This window comes from Megascapheus bottae, chromosome 8 (assembly GCF_031878675.1).
Source record: "Megascapheus bottae isolate mThoBot1 chromosome 8, mThoBot2.hap1, whole genome shotgun sequence".
NCBI classification, from domain to species: domain Eukaryota; kingdom Metazoa; phylum Chordata; class Mammalia; order Rodentia; family Geomyidae; genus Megascapheus; species Megascapheus bottae.
Window position 1 is genome coordinate 70,229,597 of NC_143516.1, and position 27,172 is coordinate 70,256,768.

General features: G+C 37.9%; 1 protein-coding gene across 31 annotated transcripts in view; it reads right to left on the reverse strand.

Annotated features, from left to right (window-relative positions):
* Nucleotides 1-27,172, reverse strand: part of Rims1 (regulating synaptic membrane exocytosis 1) — a 492,115-nt gene that overhangs the window by 289,264 nt on the left and 175,679 nt on the right. The window lies entirely within an intron of this gene.

Below are 27,172 nucleotides of genomic sequence, written 5' to 3' on the forward strand. Positions count from 1 at the left end.
GTATTTATTTTGATAAACAGTTCCATTACTTGTTCAAAGGTTGTTAGATCTATGAATTCCTCCCCTCAGAATAGAAGCTTTTTATGAACAAAAATGAGCTATTTAAGTGAAAAAGAAAACATTTCCCTCCTGACCCACAAAAGTGAGAAGTGTAATGAGCATGTATTCCACTCACTGTGGTTTTGCTTATTGCCAAATGCGGACAGGAGCTGTCTAGGCATTTTTCTTATGTTAGCAGTGGGTTTTCCACTTCTGGCTTTCTCTGTTCCAGTCAGATGCTTTGAAAACATTTCAACTTCAAATTTATTACTGTATACTGTATGGTTCTTTCCAGCACTTTCTATCTGATTTAGTTTTTATTTTATTTATTTATTTTTTGTGGGTCATGGGGCTTGAACTCTGGGCCTGGGCACTGTCCTTGAGCTCTTCAGCTCCAGTCTGTCACCCTACCCCTGGAGCCACAGAGCCACTTCTGGTTTTCTAGTGGCTAGCTGGAGATAAGAGTCTCAGGTTCTTTAGTGCCTAGGCTGGCTTTGAACTGTGATTCTCAGATCTTAGCCTCCTGAGTAGCTAGGATTACAGACGTGAGCCACCACACACAGCTTAGCTTTAAAATTTTTATAAGGAATAAAATTCAAAAATATGAACTTCAGGATCTTGATTTGATAACCGCTCTTTGGAACATGATGGATACTTTGAAAAATAGAGATTCAAACTACATTGTGGGTAACTGTCTTCTTTTGGCGGTGTGACTATCAAATTATTAATACACATTTTTTCCAGAATATTCCCATTTTACAGGATTGAAGTTTTTCTTTCTGTGCTGTCCTCAATAAAACACAATGGTACCTACAGAGTTCCTTAGGGAAAGGACAACTTCCCTTTTCAAATGAGAGTTGAGGACTTTGTCCTAAACTAAGCCAATAATCATTGGCTCTTGGACTAGGAGAATCCCGGAGGAAATGGCTGATGGAATTCATCTGCTCATGTGAGCTAGTTGACTGGATTGGAGTATCTGCCAAACACAGGATGCTGCCATGAATCCAGGCAGGTGGCTTGATGCACTACATCTAAAGTTACAGTAGGGAAATGGGCTCCCTAGACACAGAATCAGGTAAGCATTGAGATTTCATTATAATTTTACTTTTAACATCTAATAGTTCTTGAGAAGTCTCTATTCATTAGTTTCTGCTTTGCCAATTGAATATTTTCCTATTTAACCCTCAAAAGTAAAGCAAATATATGTACTACCACAAAACATAATTTAATATCTGAAACTACTCCCAGTCTAAAGGCCAGCAAATTTCATTTCTTAGAATAATGTATGTAAGCAACATTTTATTTAATGAATTCAATGGCTCAAGCCTTGTAATCCTAGCTACTCAGGAGGCTGAGATCTGGTGACTGAAATCCATCCCAAGCAAGAAAGACTATGTGATTCTTATTTCCAGTTAACCTGCAAAAAGACAGCTGTGTCTGGAGTGGTAGAAGGTCAAAAAAGGTAGGGCCAAGGTCCTGAGTTCAAGTCCCAGTACTAGCACACAAAACAAATGTGATCATATAAAATAGTACTGAAAACTTAAGTAAAATAATTATTAGAGAATTTGAGAAAATTAATATTTCCTGTAGGAAAACAGAAGTAAGCTCCAAGAATAAAAAGACTGCAGGAACGAGTACTTAGTGTAAGAACCACCAAATCACCAAATCAAATCTATTTCACAAAAGATAAATAAGTACAAAGTTGGGCTTAGGGAAGCCCATCCTATAAATTTTATTATGAAACATGATTTCGTGTGAGCAATGCTATACTTGAGTGAAAGGTCATATTGTAGGCTCTATCTATAGTTAGTCTTTGTTGCAACTACTCATGTCTACTGCCCAGCAAGAAAGTAGCCATAAATGAATGCATGTAGATATATTCCAACAAAACTGTTTACAAAAATAGATAGTAGGAGGGAGGCATGGTGAATGATTTCTATAATCTCCACTACTTTAGAGACAGAAATAGTAGCTCTATCTGCGACCAATACCAGCAAATAAGATTCTGTCTGAAAAGCAAAAGACTAAGGATGTGGCTGAAGTCATAATGCACTTGAAAGCCCGAGTTCAATCTCCAGTTCTGCAAAAATTAAACAGACAGATGACAGACAAACATGTAAGACAGATTTTCACCCCTGATTTAGTGTATGATTTATATTAATGTACAACGGTTTGAAAACTAAAGCTTCTTTGTATTTTTAATCTCAGAAATAAAAGAAGTCCAAACCAGAACACATCTATTTCAAGCCAGATGTCAGTATCTTCCTCTTGTAATCCTAGCTACTCAGAAGGCTGAGAACTGAGGATCCCTGTTAAAAGCCATCCCAGACAGGAAGCCTCTTAACTCCAATTAAGGGCAAAAAGGCCAGAAGTGGCTCAAGTGTTAGCACTCTAGCCTTGGGCTAAAAACGTTCAGGGACAGCACTAAGGCCTGGAGTTCAAACTGTAGGGGCAGGGCACACACACATGCATTTATCTAAGGAGATATTTATTTCTGGATATTTTTTATTTATTCATGTTTCTTCATACGGGGTATACACTCCACAATGTACCTACACTTCTATCTCTCTCAAGAATCTTTGCACCACATATACTTGCAAAGAACTCAGCACGAACAGGAAGCCTTACCCAAAATGCAATATCACAGAATTTTGTTTGCTCACTCACAGGCCACATGAGTCTATATCACTACTATTTGTCTATATGACACCTGTCTTATAAGAACTAAATTTTAGAATGCACAATTTAATTACTAGTTATGCTGTATAAACTTGCTAGTACAAAGTTCATGTTTGCTGAATAGAGTCTGTATATGTGTATCTCATATATATCTTAGTCTTTTGAGAAGGGAAAATTTGATTTGTAAGATAATAATGCCATTTTAATTGTTTTCAATTAGTTGTAGAACAGGATTTCATATTAAAAAGTTCATTGATGTATTTAAAGCTTTTTAATCCCAAACCTATCTCATCCAGGTTTTTAAAGCAAGCAACTTATAAACAAGTTTATATTGAAGATAAAACATCCTGAAAAAAAAATCCTATCTCAATCAGTCACTGAAAATTCTGGGTAATATACTGATAAAATAACTTTTATTCATGTTTGAGTTGGAGAGGAAATAGGCAAAATCCTAGAAGAACACAAATAAAATGGAGCAGGTAAATCACAAAGTAGTAGACCTTTGAAGTAGACCATTTGCCTTAGTGCTAAGTATTAACAGAATTTCATTTAACATCTCATGTAGATACTGAAAACAAATCCTAGTTAGGTAGTCACCAAAATAACTGAGATAATATCCACAGTATCCTGACTGGTAAGAGAAGAAATAAATAATAAAGTCAGATAAAATTGAAATGAAGAAATACATTGATTAAGACACATTGCACTTGTAAGTTGGCATGTTGAATTAAAATACCTTTGTACAATTTCATAGTTTTTTTAAGCCAAAATAGAGTAATTAAAAACTGTGCCATGCACAGAGAAAGTACATACCACTTTCAGAGCCACAGTAATAAACTACAGCAGCTTTACAAGAAAAGAACAATCACATTAAAATTTGTGTGTGCATGTGTGTGTGCGTGTGTATGTGTGTGCATATGTGCATGCATGCATGTGCTGCTCCTGAGGTTTGAACTTAAGAACTAGGCACTGTTCTTCTATTTTTTTTTTTTGATCAAGGCTAGAGCATAGAGCCACAGTTCCACCTTCAGCTTTATTTGGTGGTCAACTGGAAATAAGTCTCATGGGCTGCCTGGCTGGCTTCAAACTATGATCCTCAGATCTTAGCCATCTGAGGGGCCAGGATTGATAGGTCTGAGCCATTGGCTCCTGGCTACATTAAAAAATTTAAACCACTATAGTCGAATATAGACACAGCAACTTTGAAATAAAACAATAGAAATTATTGTCAAGATAACTGAATAAAAATAAACAAGGACACAAAAGGCCTTGTTATAACATTTAAGAACAGAAGCATTATTAATAATTAAGAGCATAACCTAGTATTTAAAAGTACTGTTGTGCATAGTAATTCTAAACTTGATTGCATTGGATACAACATATATACAAATCTAGGATAAATGTAGATATCTACCTTCATAATATATTTCTTATAGATCTTTCTCTGTAACTGACAGACAAAATAGATGAAAATGGTAATAAATGATGTTTTAATAACACAAATAACAGTCTACTGAGTAAATATACATATGTATATATACATAGATATATACATAACTTTGTATTAAGTTACATATACATAAATATAAGTTTATCTGTCAAGTAGAGTAACATCCTTGTCCTCTTTGATGTCTGCCTTTTAAAAATCATCTTTAGGACCAGGAATTTGGCCTAGTGGTAGAGTGCTTGCCTAGCATGCTCGAAGATCCAGGTTTGATTCCTTGGTACCATATACATAGAAAAAAGCTGGAAGTGGTGCTGAAGCTCAAGTGGTAGAGCTCTAGCTTTGAGAAAGTCCAAGGATAGCGCTCATGCCCTGAGTTCAAGCCCAGAACAGGCAGAAATAAATAAATAAATTATCTTTACTCATACAAAAAGAGTTGCCACTTATAAAGCAGTTTGTGAGGGCATGCATGATGGATGGGCGCAAGATGGCGGCGATTCAGTGTGAGTCTTCTGCACTCTCACCAAGCAACCAGTTCTAGCATCTTAGGGGAAAGTTCATACCCAAAGATCCATCCTCAGTAAGCTTTAGCACCACAGAGATCTCAGTCAAGGAGGAAAAGGGCAGGAAACCAGCACAAGAAGACAGCGTGGAGCGGCGGCCGATCGGAGCCACCGTGGAGACAAAGCCTCCCTCTGGCACCTGAGCAGACAGCACTCTGCGGCAGTGCAGACCCCCGGCTCCCACAGAGCCACACAGAGCCTGCGTGAGCCCAGAGCCGTCACTTGGCCATGCACGGACCTGCCAGCTTCATGGAACCAGAAAACCCAGCAATTTGTGATTACCTCCATGGAGATATTTTCACTTATGCCCGAGGAACAGCATTAGGAAGGAATCCCCTTTCCCACCAGCCAAGAGCAGCGCCATCTTGACTGCTGGCAAAGACCTTGCCAAACCAACTGGAGCCTGAGAAGTGGTGGTGGTGGTGGCGCCATCATTCAAAAGGGCAAAGGTTTTCCCAGAAGCAGCTTAGCCGGATGTCCTAGCTAGCAGCTAGCGGAAGTTCCTCCCCCTGGGCAGCCCGCAGTCCTGGTAAACAAAGCCACTTACAGCTCCACAGGCTTTTTTTTTCTGCCCAATCAAGCAAATTGATCAGAAAAACCACAAGGTCAAATCGCAGGAGAAAAAGACTTTTCTTTGAAGTGTTTGGATCTCCCCAAAAATAACCAAACTGAAGAATACCCCCCCTTTTTTCTACCTTTTCTCACTTGTATTTTTATGTGTTCTTAGGGGTTTTTCTGCCATTTTACCTCCACTTTTTGTTTTTATTAATGTTATGATTCTTTATTCCCCACCCCCCTCCACTTTCCTTCTGTCATTGTGGTCGTTCCTAGAAACATAGTGACAGCACTGGGTACAGACTGGATACAAATGATATTTTTATTGATACAGTCACCTGCTTTTTAATCTGCTGGTCCTTAACCCTAGCATTTCTTGTCTAACAACTCCAAATTGTGTGGGATCTCCTCCCACCTTTTTTTCTTATTTTTCTTTTTTTTTGTTGTTGTTTACAGGATCAATGGAGACCAAAGAAAGGATCCTAAAATCAGCCAGGAGGAAGAGAACAATCACCTACAAAGGAAAATCAATCAGAATAACCACAGATTTCTCAGCAGAAACCATGAAAGCAAGAAGAGAGTGGAACGATATATGTCATGCCCTTAAAACAAATAACTACCAACCAAGAATATTGTACCCAGCTAACATTCATAACTGAGGGAACAATAAAAACCTTCCATTCCAAGGAAAAGTTCCAACATTAAGTAGAAACCAAACCAGCATTACAGAAAATTCTCAGATGTTCTACCCATTGAAAACCAACACAAACATGATACTGACAAAGAAATGGCACCTAAAAATCATCCAAGTTATATACTGCAAGAACTGTCAAGCCATAGGCTCTAATGAAAGCTTTTAAAAATGGCAGGAACTAGTATTTTTCAACCTTAGCCATCAATATCAACGGACTTAACTGTCCAAATAAACAGCAGACTGCCTAGTTGGATCAAAAAGCAAAACTCATTGTTATGCTGTCTTCAAGAAACACATCTTGCCCAAAAAACCAAACATTTTTTGAAAGTGAGAGGTTGGACTAAAGTTTATGAAGACAACATCCCTCAGGCTGGAGTTGCCATCCTCATATGAGATAAAATAAACTTCAAACCAAAATTAGTGAGAAAAGACAAAGTAGGTTATTACATACTAATAAAGAGATATCTCCTCCAGGAGGACATAACCATCCTAAATATCTACACACCTAATCCCAGAGCACCGAACCGCATCAAGCAAACTTTCACTAAAACCACACATAGATTGAAACACAGATTGTTGATAACTTTAACACACCACTCTCACCTATGGACAGATCAATGAGGGAAAAACTCAACAGAGAAAACTCAGAATTGAGTAACTGTATAGACCAACTAGATTTAACAGTCATCTGCAGATTATTTCACCCAGGAACATTACAATATATGTTTTTTCAGCAGCACATGGAACCTATTCCAAAATAGACCCTACCTTAGGACATAAAACAAACCTGTGCAGACTCAGAAACAATGAAATTATTCCCTGCATTCTTTCAGACCACAAGGGCATCAAATTGGAACTAAACACCAATCTCCACCAACAAAAACCCAGTAACTCATGGAGATTGAACAACATATTGTTGAATCACCAATGGGTCATCGAGGACATCAGAACAGAAATTCAACAGTTTATGAAATTTAACAAAAGCACACAAAATGCCAGCTGCTTTGGGACACAGACAAGGCAGTGCTCAGGGGAAAATTTATAGCTCTGAGTGATGACATTAACAAATTGAAAAATCACAAACCAACAATTTAGTGTCAAACCTTAAGCTCTTGGAAAAACAGCAACAAACCAACCCTAATCTCAGTAGAAGGGAGCAAATTATTAAAATCAAAGCAGAATTAAATGAATTGGAGTCCAAAAAAAACTATAGAATCAACAAAACAAGGAGTTGGTTCTTTAAAAAAAAATTAAGAAAATTGGCAGACCCTTAGCAAATCTTACCAAAAAAAGAAGGAAGCACACCCAAATAAACACAATAACAGATGAGAAGGCTAATATCCCTACAGGAATTACCAAGATCCAGAGCATCATGAGGGAATACTTTTCAAACCTTTATGCCAACAAATTTGAGAATCGAATCTAGAAGAAATGGATGAATTTCTACCCTATGTTAACATACCCACACTGAACCAAGAAGACCTAATCCAAATAAATAGACCTATTTCAAGCACTGAAATAGAAATGGCAATAAAGACCTTCCATCCAAGAAAAGTCCAGGGCCAGATGGATTCACAGCTGAATTCTATAAGGTCTTCAAAACAGGGCTCACACCAATACTCCTCAAGCTCTTGAATGAAATTGAAAATGAAGGCTCTTTGCCTAACTATGAAGCCAATATAACCCTCATCCCAAAACTAGACAGACATTCATCAAAGAAAGAGAACTATAGACCCATTTCTTGATGAATATTGAAGCAACATCAACAGGAGCAAGGACAAGAATCACAGGATTGCCTCAATAGATTCAGAAAAGAGATTTGACAAGATTCAACACCCCTTTATGCTAAAAGCTCTGGAGAAACTATGAATCCATGGAACTAATCCTTGGAATAATAAAGGCTGCATATGACAGACACACAGCTAGCATTATACTTAATGGCAAAAAGCTAAAGTCATTCCCTCTAAAATCAGGAAAGAGACAAGGATGCCCACTCTCTCCACTCCTCTTTAATTTGGTATTAGAATTCCTAGCCAGAGCAATAAGGCAAGAACAAGCATAAAAGGGATCCAAATAGAAAAAGAGGAAGTGAAACTTTCTATCTTTGCAAATGTCATGATTCCATATTTAAAGAATCCTATAGATTCCACTCCCAAGCTGCTTGAGCTGATTCAAAACTTTGGAAGAGTAGCAGGTATAAAATTAACCCTCAAAAATCAATCGCCTTCCTATATGCTAACAATGAGAGGAACGAGGCAACAATCAGGAAAGTAACTCCTTTCTCAATAGCCTCAAAGGAAATAAAGTACCTAGGAATTAACTAAGAATGTAAAGGACCTTTTTGATGAAAACTTTAAAACTCTGAAAAAAAATTACAGCAGAACTGAGGAAATGGAAAAAACCCCCATGCTCCTGGATTGGAAGAATTAACATCATGAAAATGGCAATCATGCCAAGGGCTATCTACAAATTCAACACAATACCCATCAATATCCCAATGTCATTCTTTATAGAAATAGAAGAGGCAATCCAAAATTTCATATGGAATAATAAAAGATCCTGTATAGCAAAAACATTTCTTAGCAGAAAGAACAGCACAGGAAGAATTTCAATACCAAACTTTAGACTCTATTACAGAGTCTATAATTATCAAAACAGCTTGGTACTGACACAAGAACAGGCCTGAAGACCAATGAAATAGAACTGAGGACCCAGATAGTAACCCACAGACCTATGGCCACCTAATCTTTGACAAGGGATCCAAAAAAATAAAATGGGAGAAAGACAGCCTCTGCAACAAGTTGTGCTGGCAGAACTGGTTAAGCACCTGCGGAAAACTAAAGTTGGATCCTTCTTTGTCACCCTGCACCAGGATTAACTCCAAATGGATCAAAGACCTCAAGGTAAAAGCAGATACACTGAAAAGTTTACAAGAAGGAATAGGAGATAGACTAGGTCTCCTTGGCACAGGTCGAAACTTTCTTAATAAGGACCCAGAAACACCACAAATCAGAGAAAGTCTGGATAAGTGGGACTGCATTAAACTGCAGAGCTTCTGTATGGCAAAGGACATAGCTAGCAAATAAACTAGAAAGCCTACAGAATGGGAGAAGATCTTCACTAACCATACAACAGGCAAAGGCCTCATATCTAAAATATATCAACAGCTTAAAAAATTGAATCACTCCAAAACTAATCTCCAAAGTAACAACCATCTCATTAAAAGATGGGCCAAAGACTTAAAGAGAATCTTCTCTGAAGAAGAAACAAAAATGGCCTATAGACACATGAAGAAATGCTCAACATCTATGGTTATAAAAGAAATGCAAATCAAAACAACTCTAAGATTCCACCTCACTCCAGTTAAAATGTTAGCGGGGATGTGGCCAGGAGGGATCACTACTACTACACTGTTGGTGGGAGTGTAAACTTATTCAACCACTATGGAAAGCAATATGGCAGTTCTTCAAAAGAATAAGCATAGAGCTCCCCTCTGACCCAGCAATTCCACTACTTGGCTTTTACCCAATCATCCAGAAACAAGGATATACTAAATCCACTAGTACAACAATGTTCATTGCAGCACTATTTACCATAGCAAAGATGGAACCAACCCAGATGTCCCTCAGTTGATGAGTGGATCAACAAGATGTGGTATTTGTACACAATGGAATTCTATGCAGCTGTCAGAAAGAATGACATCCTCCCATTTGTAAGGAAATGGAAAGACTTAGAAAAAATCCTATTAAGTGAAGTAAGCCAGACTCAAGGGAACTTAGGCTCAATGGTTTCCTCATTTGTCATAATTAGTAGAAACCTTGGGCTCTCCTAGCAGAGATTTGCAATAGAGCAAAACCTTGATACAAAAGGCCATATACTATGACACTAAATGAAAGGACCTCTAGGATATAGAAACAAAAGCATATAATGAATGATTGTTGTCCTTAATGTACTATGTTATATCTCTCATCTCTTTAGCTGTCCCTTGGTTATCTCATATTGTTACAGTATTTCACCTTGTTATCTGATATATTGTATATATGCATATTTGGTAATTTTTAATCTGATAGGGAAGGGCGGAAAACAAGATGAGAGGTGGGGGTTGGTGTAGGAAATTGAGGACCAGTACGTAGAAAGGGTATCAATATACGTGAAGTAATGTACCTTCTATCTGGTGAGTATAATGTAACCCTTCTTTTAATTATAATCAAAATATATGAAAAAAGCAGTTTGTGAATATAATATATCTTGTTCAATGTTTCTCCTTTCAACATTCTCACTCATCTCTCCCTTATCTACCTCTTCCTCACTGTTCTTCATTTTGTGGGATTCTTGATACTTGTGGATTTTTTCTCCCCCTTTTCTCCTCTTTTATTTGTCCATCTCTTTCCCTGATTCCCCCATACCCATGCCTTTAGAGTATGTTCTTCCTGGTGTTTTGTTTTGGTGAATGTTGACTTTGCTTTTCTAAGGAATTGCATTATTTGAGATCTCCCTTGAATCTACTATATTTCAGTTATACATTTGTATATACTTGTGTGCCACCTAATATATTTACTTATAAATTTATGAACTAACTCTAGCTTCCACACTTTTTCTGTCTGCCTATGTTTAAAGCATGCATACCTAAGCTTTTCAAAACTGTATTAAAATCCAAACATTTTAGTAAAATTCAAAAATTTAGTAAAACTCTAGTCTCCAAAATCATTATGAATATTTTGGATTTTAAAACTGAGGATGAGGAGGTACATGATAATTTTAAGTTTTCATACTTATTTTTGTATGTGGAAAGCATTTCACATTGAAAAGAAAAATCTACCTTTATGTCAAGTATCATTGAATAAAAAGTAAACAATATTTAGAATTGGAAAAAAGAAGATATTTAATAGTGGCACATTGTGAATAGAATCAATCACCTGTCCAATTGATTTTCAGAATAAATACATATATTTAATCATATGCTAACTTGGTGAATAAGGTGTCACTTCTGTTTTATTGATAAGAATTGAATTTCCGTCTGGGCCTTGCTTTTACTTTCCACCTGAGCACTTCATTTTAAAACTCACACCCTTTAGCTCTTATCCTAAAGTCACAAAAAGATGTAAGTTCAACTCACAAATCAAGGTTTTAAAAAAAATAAAAACATGAAAGGGTTAATGGGCAGACAATGTCAACTTTGGATTATAGCTGACTGATGATATGTGAACAAGATCTGAAAATGGAAAAGCAAGGGTGACACCAGTAGTCTCATGTCATGAAACTTCTACAGATTCTTTGACTGTGCTGAGTGACCCTTTAATTTATTCTCCAGTGCCTCTCACACTCAGATTGACTTCATGCTACTGTGTCCTTTTGGAGGAAATTGGACAGTTTGTATCCTCAGGGTCAGTTTTGTTAAGCCTTGAATCTCAGATTGTAGGGTTTTCTGGTGCACAGGGGGAAGCAGGCAGTAGCACTTCCTTCTCCAGGAGACATAACTTTGGGTTAGGCTGAAGAGGCTTCTCCAATGAGGTGTGAGTTTACACTCTCACTTTCTCTAAGACAGATTTTAGAGACATTCCGACAGAAGACCACCACCAGAGGGCAGCATTCTCCCAGATATTCCTCAAAGAAGCATGGGGCAGATAGATTTCCAACCCAAGCTCCTGACACCATTCATGCAGACAGCCCTTCAAACTCACCAGGACTTCCCCCTTTCTGGATGAGGGTCCTTGGAGGGCTGTATCTACTTACACACTCTTCGAAGACTGGAAGAAGGAAATAGGTATAAAAGCAACAACTACTCACACCATTTCCATAGTCTTCAATTGTTTAGGTTCTCTCTTAAAAACCAGCTTAAGGCTGGGCGCCCACTGGCTCATGCTTGCAATTCCCAATTGCTATTTGGGAGGCTAAGATCTCAGATTGCTGAGAAGGAAAGGTCATGAGGTTCTTATCGCTAATTAACCACAAACAACAGGAGGTGGAGACCTGGCTCAAGTGTAGAAGTGACACTTTGAGCAAAAAGCTGAGGTCCAGCAACAAAGTCCCAGGAGCAACAAAAACTTAAAATAAAATAAAATCAATGTTAATGACCTTTTCTCCATTCATACTCCCCCTTGTAATATTGAGAATTCGCCCCCTGTCAAAATGGCAACTTCGTAGCAAAATACACCACTGGAACAAAGATACTGGTAGTAAAAACAAGAGTAAAATATGTATGTTTTCATGCTTTAATCTATATCTGACCTATAACAGCATTCTGATTACTAAAAGAAAATACACCTTTTGTTATATAGTATCCCTGTCAATTTGGGGCTTCAAAATATAGTCTTTTTGTAGAATTTGTTTGTACGTTTCAATTTTAGAATGAATATTTCTCATTGGTTAGCAAGGTTGGCAAAACATTGTCATAAATCACGAATGTAAATTATCTGCATAGAAAATGGAGTATTTAAGGCATGTAATGTTATCACAAGGAAACAAATACTGATAGTCAACTTAGGTTTTGTTTCCTGAATCTGGTTTTATCATCATGTCACTGATAAAGAAAAACTACTACATCTAAATCTGGTTCTTAGTCTCTATGGACTTAAAGAAAGAGTCCAAGAGACAGAAGGAGAAGCAAAGAGACAAGAATTTACTGAAGGAAAAGGTAATCTGAGATCCCCCTAAACAGCCTGGGTCCCCAGGGAGGTCCACACAGTTGGGGGGTGTTGTGGCGAGAGCAATTCAGAACCTTTAGGAGACAAATATGTGACCTTCAAGACTCTTAGATATCTGTGGGCTGCACTCTTCCCCAGCCCCAATCAGAGGTTACCATAGCCCTCCAACTACCTGTCCAGTCCAGTCTTGTCTCCCAGAGGTGAGGAGAATGAATTGATGCCCTGCCAGCTCCACGGCCCAAAGCAATGGAGATTTGCTTGCCAGAGGCCTAGAAACAGGACATCTCAGAGTCATGGTGAGAGATGCATCACTTCTATGGGAGGTTTTCCCCTCCATATTCGAGACATATAGTTTTTTTTCTGGATCTAATCACTATGTATCACTGCATTATGCTAATTGTTATGCATTCTGTTCATGAAATATTAGCATACCAGTTGTAAAATAGGTCAAATTCAGTGACTAACACTGCATATGTTGAAGGAAGTAAAAATGAGTGCCTAAAAAGCTAAATATCCTTTTGTAAATGTCTGAAAATCTAGATATCCGGTGAATGCAAAATAAATGACCTAAAGAGGCAATTATCAATAACATTCTTGCCACTTACTAGACATCTTAAACACTTGTTATAAATCAAGGCACACAGTGAGACACTGGCTAATGAGACATAATGGAACACAGAGAAATCTTTGTAGTTAGCGAATCACCTCACTTATTTCTCCTGAGTTTTTCATTCTCTGGTGCCCCAAATAGGAACAGAAACCGATTCAGTCTTACTTCCTGGATGTCCTTGACAAACTCCAACCACACTATACTGGCTTTTCCCCGAATGGGTGGCTAATATTTAGAGGTTTCAAAGGGTCCAAAGATAAGGTCCTGAAGGAAATGGAGAATTTTCACCAAGGTGATGAGAACAGAAAGTGAAGCATTGTTTTGCATTTGTACACAACGGGAAGGGGGCATGCACCCAAAAAGCAGTCAGTGAGAATGATCTCTGGGCGTCTTCTCAACCTTGGTACAACATAAGCTGGGAGTCATCATTCTCTCCACTGACTGTGGGGTTATCACCAATGGACTGAGAAATTAGTGACAGGGAGACCAAAGACAAGACAGATCTGAGAATTTTCAACTCGTTAGGAACTTTGAAAAGACAAGTTAGATGTCCAAAAGGGAGTTATGACAAAATCTAAAATTTAATATTTTACAGATCTGATAGATTGGCAGAAACTTTGCTTTAAATTGTTTTTCTATTGTTGAACCAATCTTGACTCTAAAACAGTTTTTACTTAAAAGAAGTTATAAATGGTTTAGGAAGTAGGTTATATATAAATATACGCTAGGAGACAGTGAATTACACAATTGGGTAGTTAAAAAGTTATCTCTTGTCCTCACAGCAAGGTTGTACCCTTTTTAGTGAAACTACCAATTTGATTTTACCCCATTATAGAAGACAGGTAACATTTACTCTCTTATACAATTGAATGCATTCTTTTAGCATGGGAATAATGCCTTCTTGTAGGAGAGTTTCACCGACACTAACAAACATCACAGACTTGTGGACAGGAAGATTACATAATTGAATTTTGTTCTGTGAGGCTATTATTGGAAGGGGGAAGGAAATGGGGCGTTAGCTGGATCGTAAGAAATGCACATCTCTATTGGGGAAGCTGCAGAATCCGTCTCAGAGCAAATCACTGTTGTTGGCACAGTTCACCTTAGATAAAACAGCTTCACCCGGAAGGCAAGAGGGGGACTGAGAGAAGCTTATTGAGAACATTCTAGGAAATAGTGTGAGAGTACAAAGAAAATTGCATGCCTAGATACTACGTTCCAGTTATTTCATTGTATTATTAAGAAATTATGATAACTATCAGAAAATAAAATGAAATTATATATGAGGATAATCTACGCATTATGTAACTTTTTGAAAGCTAACTGCCAGGACTTAGGGATTGAACTCAGGGCCTTTTTACTATGTCTTGCAGTTGACACTCTGTCACTTGAACCACAGCTCTACTTCCAGCTTTTTGCTGCTTAAATGAGTACATGTCTCACAGATTTGTCTGCCTTATCTGGGTTTGACCTGAGATCTTTGAACCCAAGGCCCTGAGCAGTTAGGATAACAGGTGTGAGCCACTGGCACCTAGCTAAAGCTAATATACTTTGATTCTAAAAACAAAATGATTAATTTTCTTTAGCAAAATATAGTATAGCCTCTGTTCACTGTGTTAAGAGAGGCTGTTCATGAGTAACAAACTTGTTCTACATATGCTGATAGTAATTTTGCAAGAAGCTCTTATGCTCTACATATTTGAAAAATTTTAAGTTATGTACAAGTATATAGTATCCTTCAAAAAGAACAGATTACGATCTCTAATCTATGAAATTTAGGTAAAATCAATGTTGTACTAATGGATTTTCTCATCTGATTTTAACTTCTTTTAGCAGCTTGGACCCTTACCAAGTACTAAAATTTACTTAATAATTTGGTAATATTCGTTTATTTAGATTACCTTTTACTCAAATCTAATCACAAGAATATTCCATGTGGCTCTATGTATGGACAAGTGACTGTGTTTGGAAAGGAGTTTGAATTACACCACTCTCTTGATATGCTGTGTCCTTCTGTCAGGGGAATTTTGGGTGAAGTAACCTTGGCTTCCTGCTTCTTCCTCAGAACATAGTCCTCCATTTTGCCGTCTTTATTTTCCACTTTTTCTTTTCTTCCTTCCTTTTTTTTCCAAGTCTGGGACTTGAACTCAGGGCCTTGGGATTTCTCAAGGCCTAGTGCTTTACCACTTGACCACAGCGCCACCTCTGGCTTTTTCTGTGTATGTGGTACGAAGGAATCAAACCCTGGTCTATGTATGTGGTATGGAGGCATACTAGGCAAGCATTCTACCACTGGGTCAAACTCCCAACCTTCTTCCTTGCCCCCCCTCTCTCCCTCTCCCTCCCTCCCTCCCTCCCTCCCTCCCTCCCTCCCTCCCCCTCTCTCTCTCTCTCTCTCTCTCTCTCTCTCTCTCTCTCTCTCTCTCTCTCTCTCTCTCTCTCTCTCTCTCTCTCTCTCTCCCTCCCTCCCTCCTCTCTTTTCTTGTCTTTTCCCTTCTCCCTGCCTTCCCTTCCTCCCTCCCTTCTTTCATGATGTTCAGAATCAAACCCAGGTCTTGCCTGGGTTAGGCAATTGTTCTTTCACAGCGCTACACCATAGCTAGAATATTATTATTATCATTATTTTTGCAATTTCTCTAGTTCACAAGTTGTTTCATAGTTTGTATCTGTGTTTGATTTGCTTTACTGGAACTCTCCAGCAGATGGCACTAATGGTTTTATTTTTCCATTTCATTATTTTATATTGTTAATTAAATTATTTTTCTTTTGAAATATCTAAAGTGTTAAAGAAAAATAGTAAGATCAGCAGGGATGTAACTTATTAAAAATGTGTTTTAGAGGTGACTGAAAAAAGAACAAATGAGATTTATTAAGAGATTGCAATTTTTGTTCTTTTAAAAAGATTCTCATGCTATCTACTCTTTGCATCTATTGACCTATCTATCTCCACATTAATCTGACATCTCTCTGTGTGATATTACATACGTATATTTTAGAAAATGTATCCTATATTGTTAGTGTGTGTGTGTGTGTGTGTGTTTTCTTCCATTGAGCACTGTGAAAATGTATTTCCAAATCAGCTTCCCGCAGTGCCCTGAAAGCACAGGGAGACAAACCTCAGGAAAACAGAACCGCACAAATGATGATTAGCTCTTAGTGTCTTATGGCCTGTTACTTCAGTCAAGCATTTATTTTTAATTCTGTTTTCAATGTACCATAGGAGGCCACTCCTGAGTAAGTATTAAATGAAGACATCTCAGGACATGGAGACTCACCAGCATTCATTTAAAGCTCTGCTCTGCTCTATTTCCCAAGAAGCATCTTCTTCCTGCACGCCCCCCCCCGAAATGATGCACGGCTCAGCGTGTATCAGACACAGAAATGGGAATTCAACATGGTGGGAGGAGGTTACTCACTGCTATTTAATACTGGGGGCATGTCAGAGTTCTACAATGAAAATCTACATGAGAGTGGGTTATTGGAGTCTTTCCAGTACAATTCAAAGGGGGGAAAATCAAATAGATTGAGAAACCATGAAATAGGAAGTTAATTACAAGTAAAGTATTTACAAAAGCACAAAGAAAAATTTTATGAAAGCCCTCGTAACAGTGAGTAGATTTCATAAAACCATCTTATTTAAAACATCAATCTCCATAACAGGAATATCTATATGATAGACATGTGATTATTTAAATTAATCAAACAAGGCACCATGTTTTGAAAGGGAATAGATCAAACTATTTAAGGCTTAAGAATTAGGTTCGAGGGTCTTAGTATCAAATCTACATTTAGCTATTTCTTAGCTTCATGACCACGAAGAAATTATTTAAGTCTCACTATGCAATTCCCGCATTTACAAAGTATTGGTAATAGTACCATCTCCATGGGGTTAGTTGGGATAATCAATTAAGTAAAGGACTTAGCACAATGTCTAACACATGGTAAAAGCTCAATAAATATTGGCTAATATTATACAGAGACATTGATAATGCATGAGGGAAGAGAGTACTTTGCTTTTAAGTTGCTGCATACACCTAGCCACTTAACTTCGAAAGGCATCTATGATTGGCTGGATTTCTTGGCACATGGTTATCATTATAAATGACTTAGATAATTAATCAATAGACTACTGGTAAGGGGCTAAACATTCATCTCATAAGTTGACAGCCAGTCAGAAAGACAAACCCATCAATGTAATTTGTTTGTGTAAGTCTAGGAGACACAATTATTTTCCTGAAAAATCTTCATCATTTTTATGGCAATTGCTAATTTCCCCCACTACCAACAACCACCACAAAGAAGAGGACAGAAAGTGGAAATAGGATGAGGAGAAGGAGGAGGAAGAGGAGGAGGAGGAGGAGGAGGAGGAGGAGGAGGAGGAGGAGGAGGAGGAGGAGGAAGAATAGGAGGATGAAGAAGAGGAGGAGGAGGAGGAGGAGGAATAGGAGGATGAAGAAGAGGAGAAGGAGGAGGAGGAGGAGGAGGAGGATGACAAAGAGGGGAGGATGACAACAATGAAGAAGAGGAAAAGAAGAATGGACATTTAAAAATCTAATGTTTAAAATGTATTATCAATAGGCTATTTGAACTTAAAAATGTAAAATGCTTGAAGCACAAAAATTCCCAGTGCTCTGAAAAAGTGAGTGTATGAATGATACCTAGAAAGTATCTAACCCATTAAAGACTCAATTTCCCTTTCCCTAGTTTTTGCCTGCAATGATAGATAAATTTCTTACATTGAATATATGCTTCTTCAGAGTGAGATAAGTAAGTTTTGTCACATTTTCTTCTTTTCATGACAAACTATCTGTAATGTGATAGCTAAAAGAGACTTTCCAATGTTATTTTGGCAAGGAATAGCGTATGCTTCATTTTTAGTATTTGATCAGCAATTTTTCCCAAATTATCTCTAAAATTCTCCAAATTGCTTGTGTCTCAGAAATCATAGCTCCCTGGGGGTGGGGTAGTGGTGAAATTTACACCCACATCTTAAGACACAGGCTCTCTAATGATTCTATATTTCGAGACACATTCTTCTGTGGGTCAGATTTGTATCTGATTTGCTTTATAACACTTGCTTTCTGCCTCCAGAAACTGAGTATTTCTTTGATTATGTCAATACCTGAGAAGATGGCAAAGCCAAAGTCCCCAAATTTACAAGTTTTAAAAATATTTACATTCCTTTATTTATTTTTAAATTTTTTAATGACAGGGTAATGTATAGAGGGGTTACGGTTACATTTGCCACGTAGTAGCTGCATTACTCCTCACACATTGATACCCCTTCTTATGTTTTTGTCCCCGTTTCCCTCCCTCTACCCCTTCCCAATCATCTTGATTTCTCCCTTCCCTTTCCTATTTCAAATAAACGTATATACATTATACCAGGTAACAAAGTCAGATACAGAAACAATATGAGATTAACCAAAGGGCAACAAAAGAGAAGAGAAATAACATAGTTTATTAAAAAGAACAACAATCACACAAGATAAAGCTCTTGTTTCCATATCCTAGAGATCTTTTCATTTAGTCTCCGTCTATAAAACCTTATGAACCTAGGTTTTGAGCTACTGTAATACTCTTCTAGGAGAGTTCTAGATATGTACTAATTATTACAAATGAGGGAAACCATTGAGCCTATGTTCCTTTGAGTCTGGCTTACTTCACTTGATATGATTTTTTCCAAGTCTTTCCATTTCTTTACAAATGGGGCGATGTCATTCTTTCTGATGGCAGCACAGAATTCCATTGTGTATAAATACTATATCTTCTTAATTCAATCATCTACTGAGGGGAATCTGGGTTGGTTCCATAACTTTGCTATGGTAAATAGTGCTACAATAAACATCTTTGTGCTAATGGTTTTAGTATGTCCTTTTTTCTGGACTTTTGGGTAAATACCAAGGAGTGGCCAGTTTTCTGAGTTCAAAACATTCATATACTCTTCCTTCTATTAGCCTTGATACTTTCAAGTTAACTAAGACTTTAAGACAATATTTCTTCATCTGTCAACTGAGGATAATAATGACCATTTTAGGAACCTTAAAACTCTTAACTACTCAGATCGGAGAATCTATGCTGGACGCTTGCCTGGAAGTCTGTGAGACACATCTCCAATTAACCATCAAACAGCTGGTAGTGGAGCTGTGGCTCAAGCAGTACAGTACCAGCCTTGAGCAGAAAACCTAAGGGACATCTCCCAGTCCTTCAGTTCAAGCCCTAGTACTGGCATAATGTCAAAACATATATAAAAAAAGAACACCAACTTACGTGGTAATTATGAAGATTAAAACACACAGTATCTGCAAAAAGCCCTTAGGGAAGTACTGGACAAGTATTTGTTATTTTGCAAGGCTTTGAGAGCTAGTGAAGAGACTTTAGATACAATATCTAATTTCTCCTACACCAGGGCTATTTTAATGGACTGACTTATAGCTTACATGTAGGATATTGAGTGCGAAGATATAGTATCTGACTTAAATTCAGATTTCTAAAAGCAACCCCACCAACTATCCTACTTGTTCTTTTTCTCTCCCTCCCCACTGTGTATGTGTGTACACATGTATCATGATCCTGGGGTTTGAACTCAGGGCCTGGGCACTGTCCTTGAGCTTTTGTTCTCAAGTCTTATGCTCCATAAGATGAGCCACAGCTCCACTTCAAACTTTGTTGGTAGCTATTTGGAGATAAGAGGTCTTTCTTGGGCTTTCTTACCTATCCCATTTCTGATGTCTGAATTAAACATCTGAAGAAGGAGGGATTTATGTCTCATTTTTCAAAGCAGGGAAATACAGTTTCTTGGATTGGACTTGCACAGTTTACTGAATTAGTCAGTTATTCCAAGGTGCAGTAGTTTCTCAGTCATTTGGGAGTGTATTTCAAGACAACTTGACAAGATGTAACTTCTTCCCCATTAAGTTTGCTAACTAATCATCCTTTAATTGAAACATTGTTAGTATGCATATAAGACCTCACTATCACATAATAATAAGCAGGTGTTGTAAACAACTTCAATTCTTTGATACTTGTAAAATGGAGTTGATAAACCAAATAATTCAAATGTAATGCAAATGGGAAAGCCACAGTTACAGAAAATTTAATTCATACAAATAGATAGGCAATCTATATCTGTCTCATGTGACTTCAAACTCCTCCAACTATTTAATCAACTCCAGACACTCCTTTCTACCAAGCCATGCCTGAGAATAATTAGTCTATTTTTAATACTTGCTATCTTGTTATATTTAGATACTAAAAATATGTCATAATCAGCTTGCGCTAATCACAGAGCACACAAAGCTTTAAATGTCCATTTCACTTTTCATAATGTTGCCTTATCTATGAAAAATTTTGAATAATATCAAGGAACTTCAAGTGTCGACTGCATTTAATGCAGCATAGTATGTCAGAATCCTGGCTGCTGTTTTTTTGTCCTTCTAATAATCCAATTACATTAAGCATAGTCTATTTTGAATTCAACGATGTGATCAATTTTACGGCAATTTGTTAAAAAAAAGAAAACATTTTGCTTATGAGAAGCACTCTTTTATTTTCCTTAAATACTTGAATATTCTATTCCCACTTAACCTTAAAAATCTGGGTCCAATCTGGGCATTTGTGACTAAGTGCCTGGAATCCCATCTACTCAGGCAGCTTAGAACTGCAGATGAAAGTTCAAAACTAGCCTAGGCAGGAAAGTCTATGAGATTCTTATCTCCAATTAACTACAACAAAGCTGGAAGTCCAGATATGGCTCAGCTGGTAGAGCATTAGCCTTTAGCATAAAAGCTAAAGGACAATGCCCAGGCCCTGCACCCATATAAATACATATAAAACCCCATGGCTCCCATCCTTCCTTTCTCAGCCTTGCAATCCCTTCACAAAATCACATATAGGCCATCAGTAAATATTTAGAAATAAACTGGTCTCTTCAGTGGAGTGGTCAGGAAATATACTCAGTCATTCTAAGGGAGAAAAAAGTCTTCTCTTTCATGTCTCTAAGCATTAGTGCCCATTGTCTTTTTTAGGATTAAATGTAGTGGCATATGGACAGTAGGTAGAGATGGAGAGAGAACATTTGTGGTTTACTTTTATTATCTGAAAACCTTGAATGTTAGTAACTTTATTGACACTATTCGTATTCCTGATGTTTATAGGCTAAGTGGAGCATTTAGAAAAGACATCCCTGAAATAGTGACACGTGAGCAATGATCTGAAAGGATGTAAAGAGAGTGACTCAGCCAGGTGAAGAGGAGACCTTAAGGTGGAGGATCTGGGGGAGGACCCGGGGCCGAGGAAGGAGGCAGAGTATGGAAGCCTTACAGATTCATCATGAGGATTGGGTTTTCACACTGGGTGAAAGGAAAGAACCTGAAGGCTGGAATGTAGGAGTCAAATGAATGGTGTTACATTTCCCTAAGATCCCTGGAGCTCCAGGTTTCCAATAGAGAGGAAGAGAGTGAAATTATAAATAGCAGACTTTTCTGCCCCACCTGGCCTTGAACCATGGTCCTAAGATCTTAGCCTTCTGAGTATCTAAAGTTATTAGTGTGAGCCACTGGCACTTGGCTGGTCCCTAGTTTAAACACCATTTTGTGCTTGTTTTGTAATAGCTTTATTTTCCTATAGGAAATTATCCAAACCTAACCTGGGATGTTCTGATTAGCTTCCTCAAACATAATAACTGGCTTATAATATGTAGAGTGTGTGTTTGTGTGTGTATGTGTGTGTGCATAAACCTACGAGATGATCCAAGTTACAAACACCCTTGTAGATACAGCACCCTTGTGTATGAACTTTGCTGGATGATCCACATTCTTGCAAAGCCTCAAGGTCTTCATGTCATTAAGAGTTCTCATTACACCGTGCTATAAATACAGCTATGGAAGGAAGGAGTGGGGAATGAGTGTCGAGGCTGAGGAACTGCTCCTTTGAGGAGCGTTTTGTTTGTTTCATTGCTTGCTTACTTGATTCGTCATGAGCTTTGGCTTTTCCTAAATCTAGGAAGTTGCTCCCATCTCATGTTGCAGGCAGGTAGTAGAAGATTGAAAGGCCCGTCAGGATGGCTGCCTACCTTCTCTTTCAGAACAAATGCCTCTGGCTCTCATTAGCAGAGGCGCACAGAACTCAGCAGGTAGCACCTGGAAAGTGACTGGGCGCTCTGGGCATGGCTTCTGCAGCCACCAAACTTTTGTTTAACATAGGCATTGCTGCCAACTCAGTAAGATAATTTTTTCACAGGGCAAGGTTGATCGGTCAGGGGGATGATGGATGCAGTACTGGTAAATGAGACTGGGCAGAAAGAGGGGAGTAGAGAAGGTTTGGTGTGACTACAGGCAAAGGGAGAGGTAACATTTCATATTTATTACTCACATCTAAATCCTGGTGTGTACAGTATGTCTCCTGCCTAAAAATAATTTAAACAGCATGGCTGGGAGGCCTGCTGATTTGTTACCGTGTGTGTCCTAATGCTCACCTTTCTAGATAACAGTATGAAGGGGTTGTGTGTGTGTGTGTGTGTGTGTGTGTGTGTGTGTGTGTGTATGTGTGTGTGTGTATGCATGCACCAGTACTGGGGGTTGAATTCAGGGCCTGATTATTGTCTCTTCACTCTCTTGCTCAAGGCTCTACCACTTGAGCCACACCTCTACTTCCACTTTTTGTTAATTAGAGATAAGAATCTCGAGGATTTTTCTCCCAGGACTGACTTTGAACTTATATCCTCAAATCTCAGTCCTCTGATAGCTAGAAATACACACATGAGCCATTGCCCCTGATCTAGTATAAAACCTCTTCAAGACTTCCGTAAACACAGTACCCAAGTATCACCAAGGCATCACATTTCAGGCTTCATGCATACATGGATTATTATCGTTTTTATAAACATTTGGCCTTCACACCCCAGAGGTCTCTGGGGTTTGTTTCAGCTTTGAATGCCATCAAAGTAATTAGAAATGTCAAGGTATGAGCAAGATAAGAGTGTTTGTGTAATTTCTCATAAAGCTTTGCTATCGTCTAAATAAAACTACATCTGTCTTTCACTTCTGATTAAATTGAGACTAAAGGAAGAAATCTTTCAGCCAGGAGCTGGAAGCATAGTCTAGTGGTAGAGCATGCATGAAGCGTTGGGTTCGATTCCTTGGTACCACATGTACACAAAAACCCAGAATTGTTGCTGTGGCTCAAGTGTTAGAGTACTAACCTTGAGAAAGCCCAACGACAGTGCTCAGGCCCTGAATTCAAGCCCCAGGACTGGCAAAATCTTTCAACAAAGATCCACGGTTCTTCCTTCAGTAAGGACCTGTCACCAGGAAAAGCTAAGCTCTTTTGAACGAATGATTCAGATAGCAGAGAGTCCACGCTTAATTTTCCTCATCTGCAAGTCAAGGATGATAATGATTCCTTGTCGGGATTGTAGAAAATATTGAATACAGGTTTGCGGGTCAAAAATTTCCTAGTTCTCTTTCATCCCTCCTCCCCAGTTCTTTGTTCTCTGCTCCTATAAAACAGGATAGGGGAGTGTAATCAGAAAAGATAAGTTCATAAGATCGGAGTTTGAGTTACAATCTCACCTCTTACATCCTGGGGAACAGATAGAGCCCCTTGCTTCTTCTGAAACAGGCTTCTTTATTTCTGTAAGAGTGCTAGGATGTTTGCTTATTAATTCCCACATTCCACAAGTAATGATGGAGCATGACTAGACACCCAGGTGCGGCTCGGAGCACGCCTGATGCAAGCATAATTGAGTGTTTATTCATAGGCAACTTGAATTCAACTAAGATTGGCAAGTGTCAAAACATATTTAAGAAGAGTCTATGTAATGGAAAAATATCAGGTAGCTTTAAGGACTATGAAGAGAAATCAAAGAGGATAAAGACAATCAGTTGCTGACAGGGGCAGGGCAAGGCTGTATTTATAAGATCAGAGGGGATGCCTGCAGGTTGGTGTACCAAAAGAGGCCTTACAAAACTGGCTTTTGCCACTCTGGGGAGGTAGATTCCTGGCAGGGGGAGGAGAGAGAGCAAAGGTTGGGCTGGAGACAGCTGTGTTCTTGGCAGACAAGGCAGCGCTGGGGAGAGGTTGGAAACAAAGTCCAGGGAAATGAGGTCAAGACTACATTGATTATTGGGGAAGGGACTTTCAACTTTCTCCTAAGTGAGGAGACAGTTCATCACAGGGTTTGAAGTGACAAACTGATATGATGAAGTTGAGAGCAGAAAGAATTGCTGTTTTTTGCATGGAGAACAGACAATCAGCTGGGAGGTCCAGGAGAGAGACAAGATCTTTCAAGACTTTCTTTGAAAGAGTCTGTGCTGAAGGTGGGAAGGAAGCATCAGTGAGAATTTTTTTTAACAGTCTTGCCAATGCAAAGCATGGCTCCAGCAAGCCTTGGAAGCATACTGTAACTACTGATTAGCTATGCAACATTAAACAAATTATGCTAACTCTCTAAAGCCTGAGTATTATGGATTTAATATTTGGACCTTCCAAAATTTATGTTTAAGACTTAATCTCCAATGCCATGGATAGTATTGGAGGGAGGCTGTTGAGTGGCAATTACCATAAAAGACTAAGGGTTGAATGGGGCAGGACCAAGACAAGGGAGAAAAAGTATAATTTTCTCCTTCTCTACAAAATTGAGGGCACAGTTCTGAGCTGGCCATCTGCCAGCCAAGGAAGAGAATCTTCACCAGGGAACTACATTAATAGATGCCCAAATCTTTGCACTTTGTAGATTCCAGAAATAAGAAATAAAATCCTGTGGTTTCAAAAACCCAGTCTATGCTACTTTGTTATGGAAGCTTGACTTGACTGATACACAAGGTTTCATTACTTGTAAAAGGAGGATAAGATTTTCTATCCAAGAGGATTGCTGTGAGATCTAAATGAAATAAGATAAGGGGTTTAGCACTGTGTTCAGAACATGTGAATCTGCTTAGTAAGTCATAGCAGTATTTAGGATAATTAAAATTTTTCTTAAGCCTTAAGGAATAACATGATGACAGAGTCCAATGAATAATCTATTTTAAAAAAATACTTACAGTTTGTCAGTGAATATTTAATATTACCAAAAATATAGGTCATATATAATTACAGTGAACAAAGGCATTACAAACTGAAAATGAACTGAAATAAGTGACTAGAAAACTTCATCTTCAAGACAGAAATGTGATGCCTGAAATCCTACTTTCTCAGGAGGGTGGAATAGGAAGACCAAAATGCGATCCTAGATAGCAAAGTCCATATGTGCCCGGACTGGCTTTGAACCTTGATCCTCAGATCTCATCCTCCTAAGTACTAGGATTATAGGCAAATCAATAAACTCTTATTCTTTTTATGGCTACCTAAAGATAATGATAAAAAGAACAACTAGCAAAAATTTCTGGCTAGAGGTGTTACTAAAGTGATTTAGTGCCAGCAGAGCAAGCAAGATAAGCAATGTAAAACTCTTAGCTTCAATGATATTATAATATTTGAGAGAAGAAACATTAATTCTACTTTTTCTCAACCATTTTCATGCCATTTCAGCCATGTCCACAGTCCTGTTTTGTTCTTGGAGAAATGCTTTATTTCCTTATTTTTAATTTAGATGGCTATTTAAAAAGTCTGGTGTGAAAACGCTAGCTTTCGAGGTAGAATTCTATAAAAACAATCCTTACTCATTAAAAAATGTAAGATACTATACAGCTATGGCTTCCAGATTATTATGTCTAAGCATATATTGTGAAACATACAGACCTAAAGAGAGAGTAATTGGTGTTGCAAAGATATCAGATTTGTAAACAAACTCAAGATATAGTAATATGTGTGGTTATTTTCAGTCCTTAGAGACAGATCTCACAGAATGCTTTTAAAATAAACTATGGAAGATAATTTTTCTATAGTTTGAGGAATTATTTTTATTTATTGATTTATTATATTTTTCCACGTTTTAACTTGAATAGATTTTTGGCTAGAGAAGTCAATTATACACATAAAACAGGGTCAAAGGAACCCAGGCTTCTCAGTTCATTAGCAGACCATTGGGTTTAACATGATGGATCCCTCATTTGACAATCATTTGATTTGGACCTTGCAGTTAACATGTTTTCTTTTATGAAATTAAATATGGAAAATTTTCAATAGCGAGAAACAATTGGGATCTCAGTATTAAATTTCATGTGAAAGACAAAATGAGAATTATGTCTGCTAGATGGGACAGAGATTTTTTTTAAACCCTCATTTGTTGGCATAAGGAATATTTTTTATCTACTGTGTTTTGGGCTTATATTTGAATTCAGCTCAGTAGCAAATTCATGTTGCATTCAGAGTTCTTCTTCTTCTCTGTATTATGCTAGGCAATGAATCTCAGTCTTAACCTTCAAGTATCTGTTCTGATTTCATTGAGATAAGTACTCAGTTCTGGCAAAGATATGATTTGCATTTTATTTGTATGGGAAACCAGTGCAGATTAGCACAAAAAGACATCTAAGAGTGACAACAGCTACAACACAAGGACTGATTTCAAGTTTAAATTTTGCAGGTGCTAAAAACCAGAAACAAAACCAAAAATGGACTGGATGGAAGAAATACAAATGGTGATCCAAAAAAAGGAGCATAGGTTTAAAGAGACACGAGTGAGTATTTTAGATCATTTTCTCCATTGAAAGGGTTCTCAAATGCCCTCTGGAGAGCTCCAAAACATATTTCTTTATTGATTTTATCCTCCCAAAGTTTGTAAAACAATAAATACTGTCTTATACTTTTTGGAGAATCAGAGAATATAGAAAAATGTTTGGATTATATTTCCATTAGTATGAGAGCTCTGTCTATTTTATTTACTGATATATCCCGCAAACTATAATGGTATACAAGTTTAATATAGATTTATTTTTTTTCCAGTCCTGGAGCTTGAACTCAGGGCCTGGGCACTGTCCTTGGGCTTTCCTCAAGACGAGTGCTCTA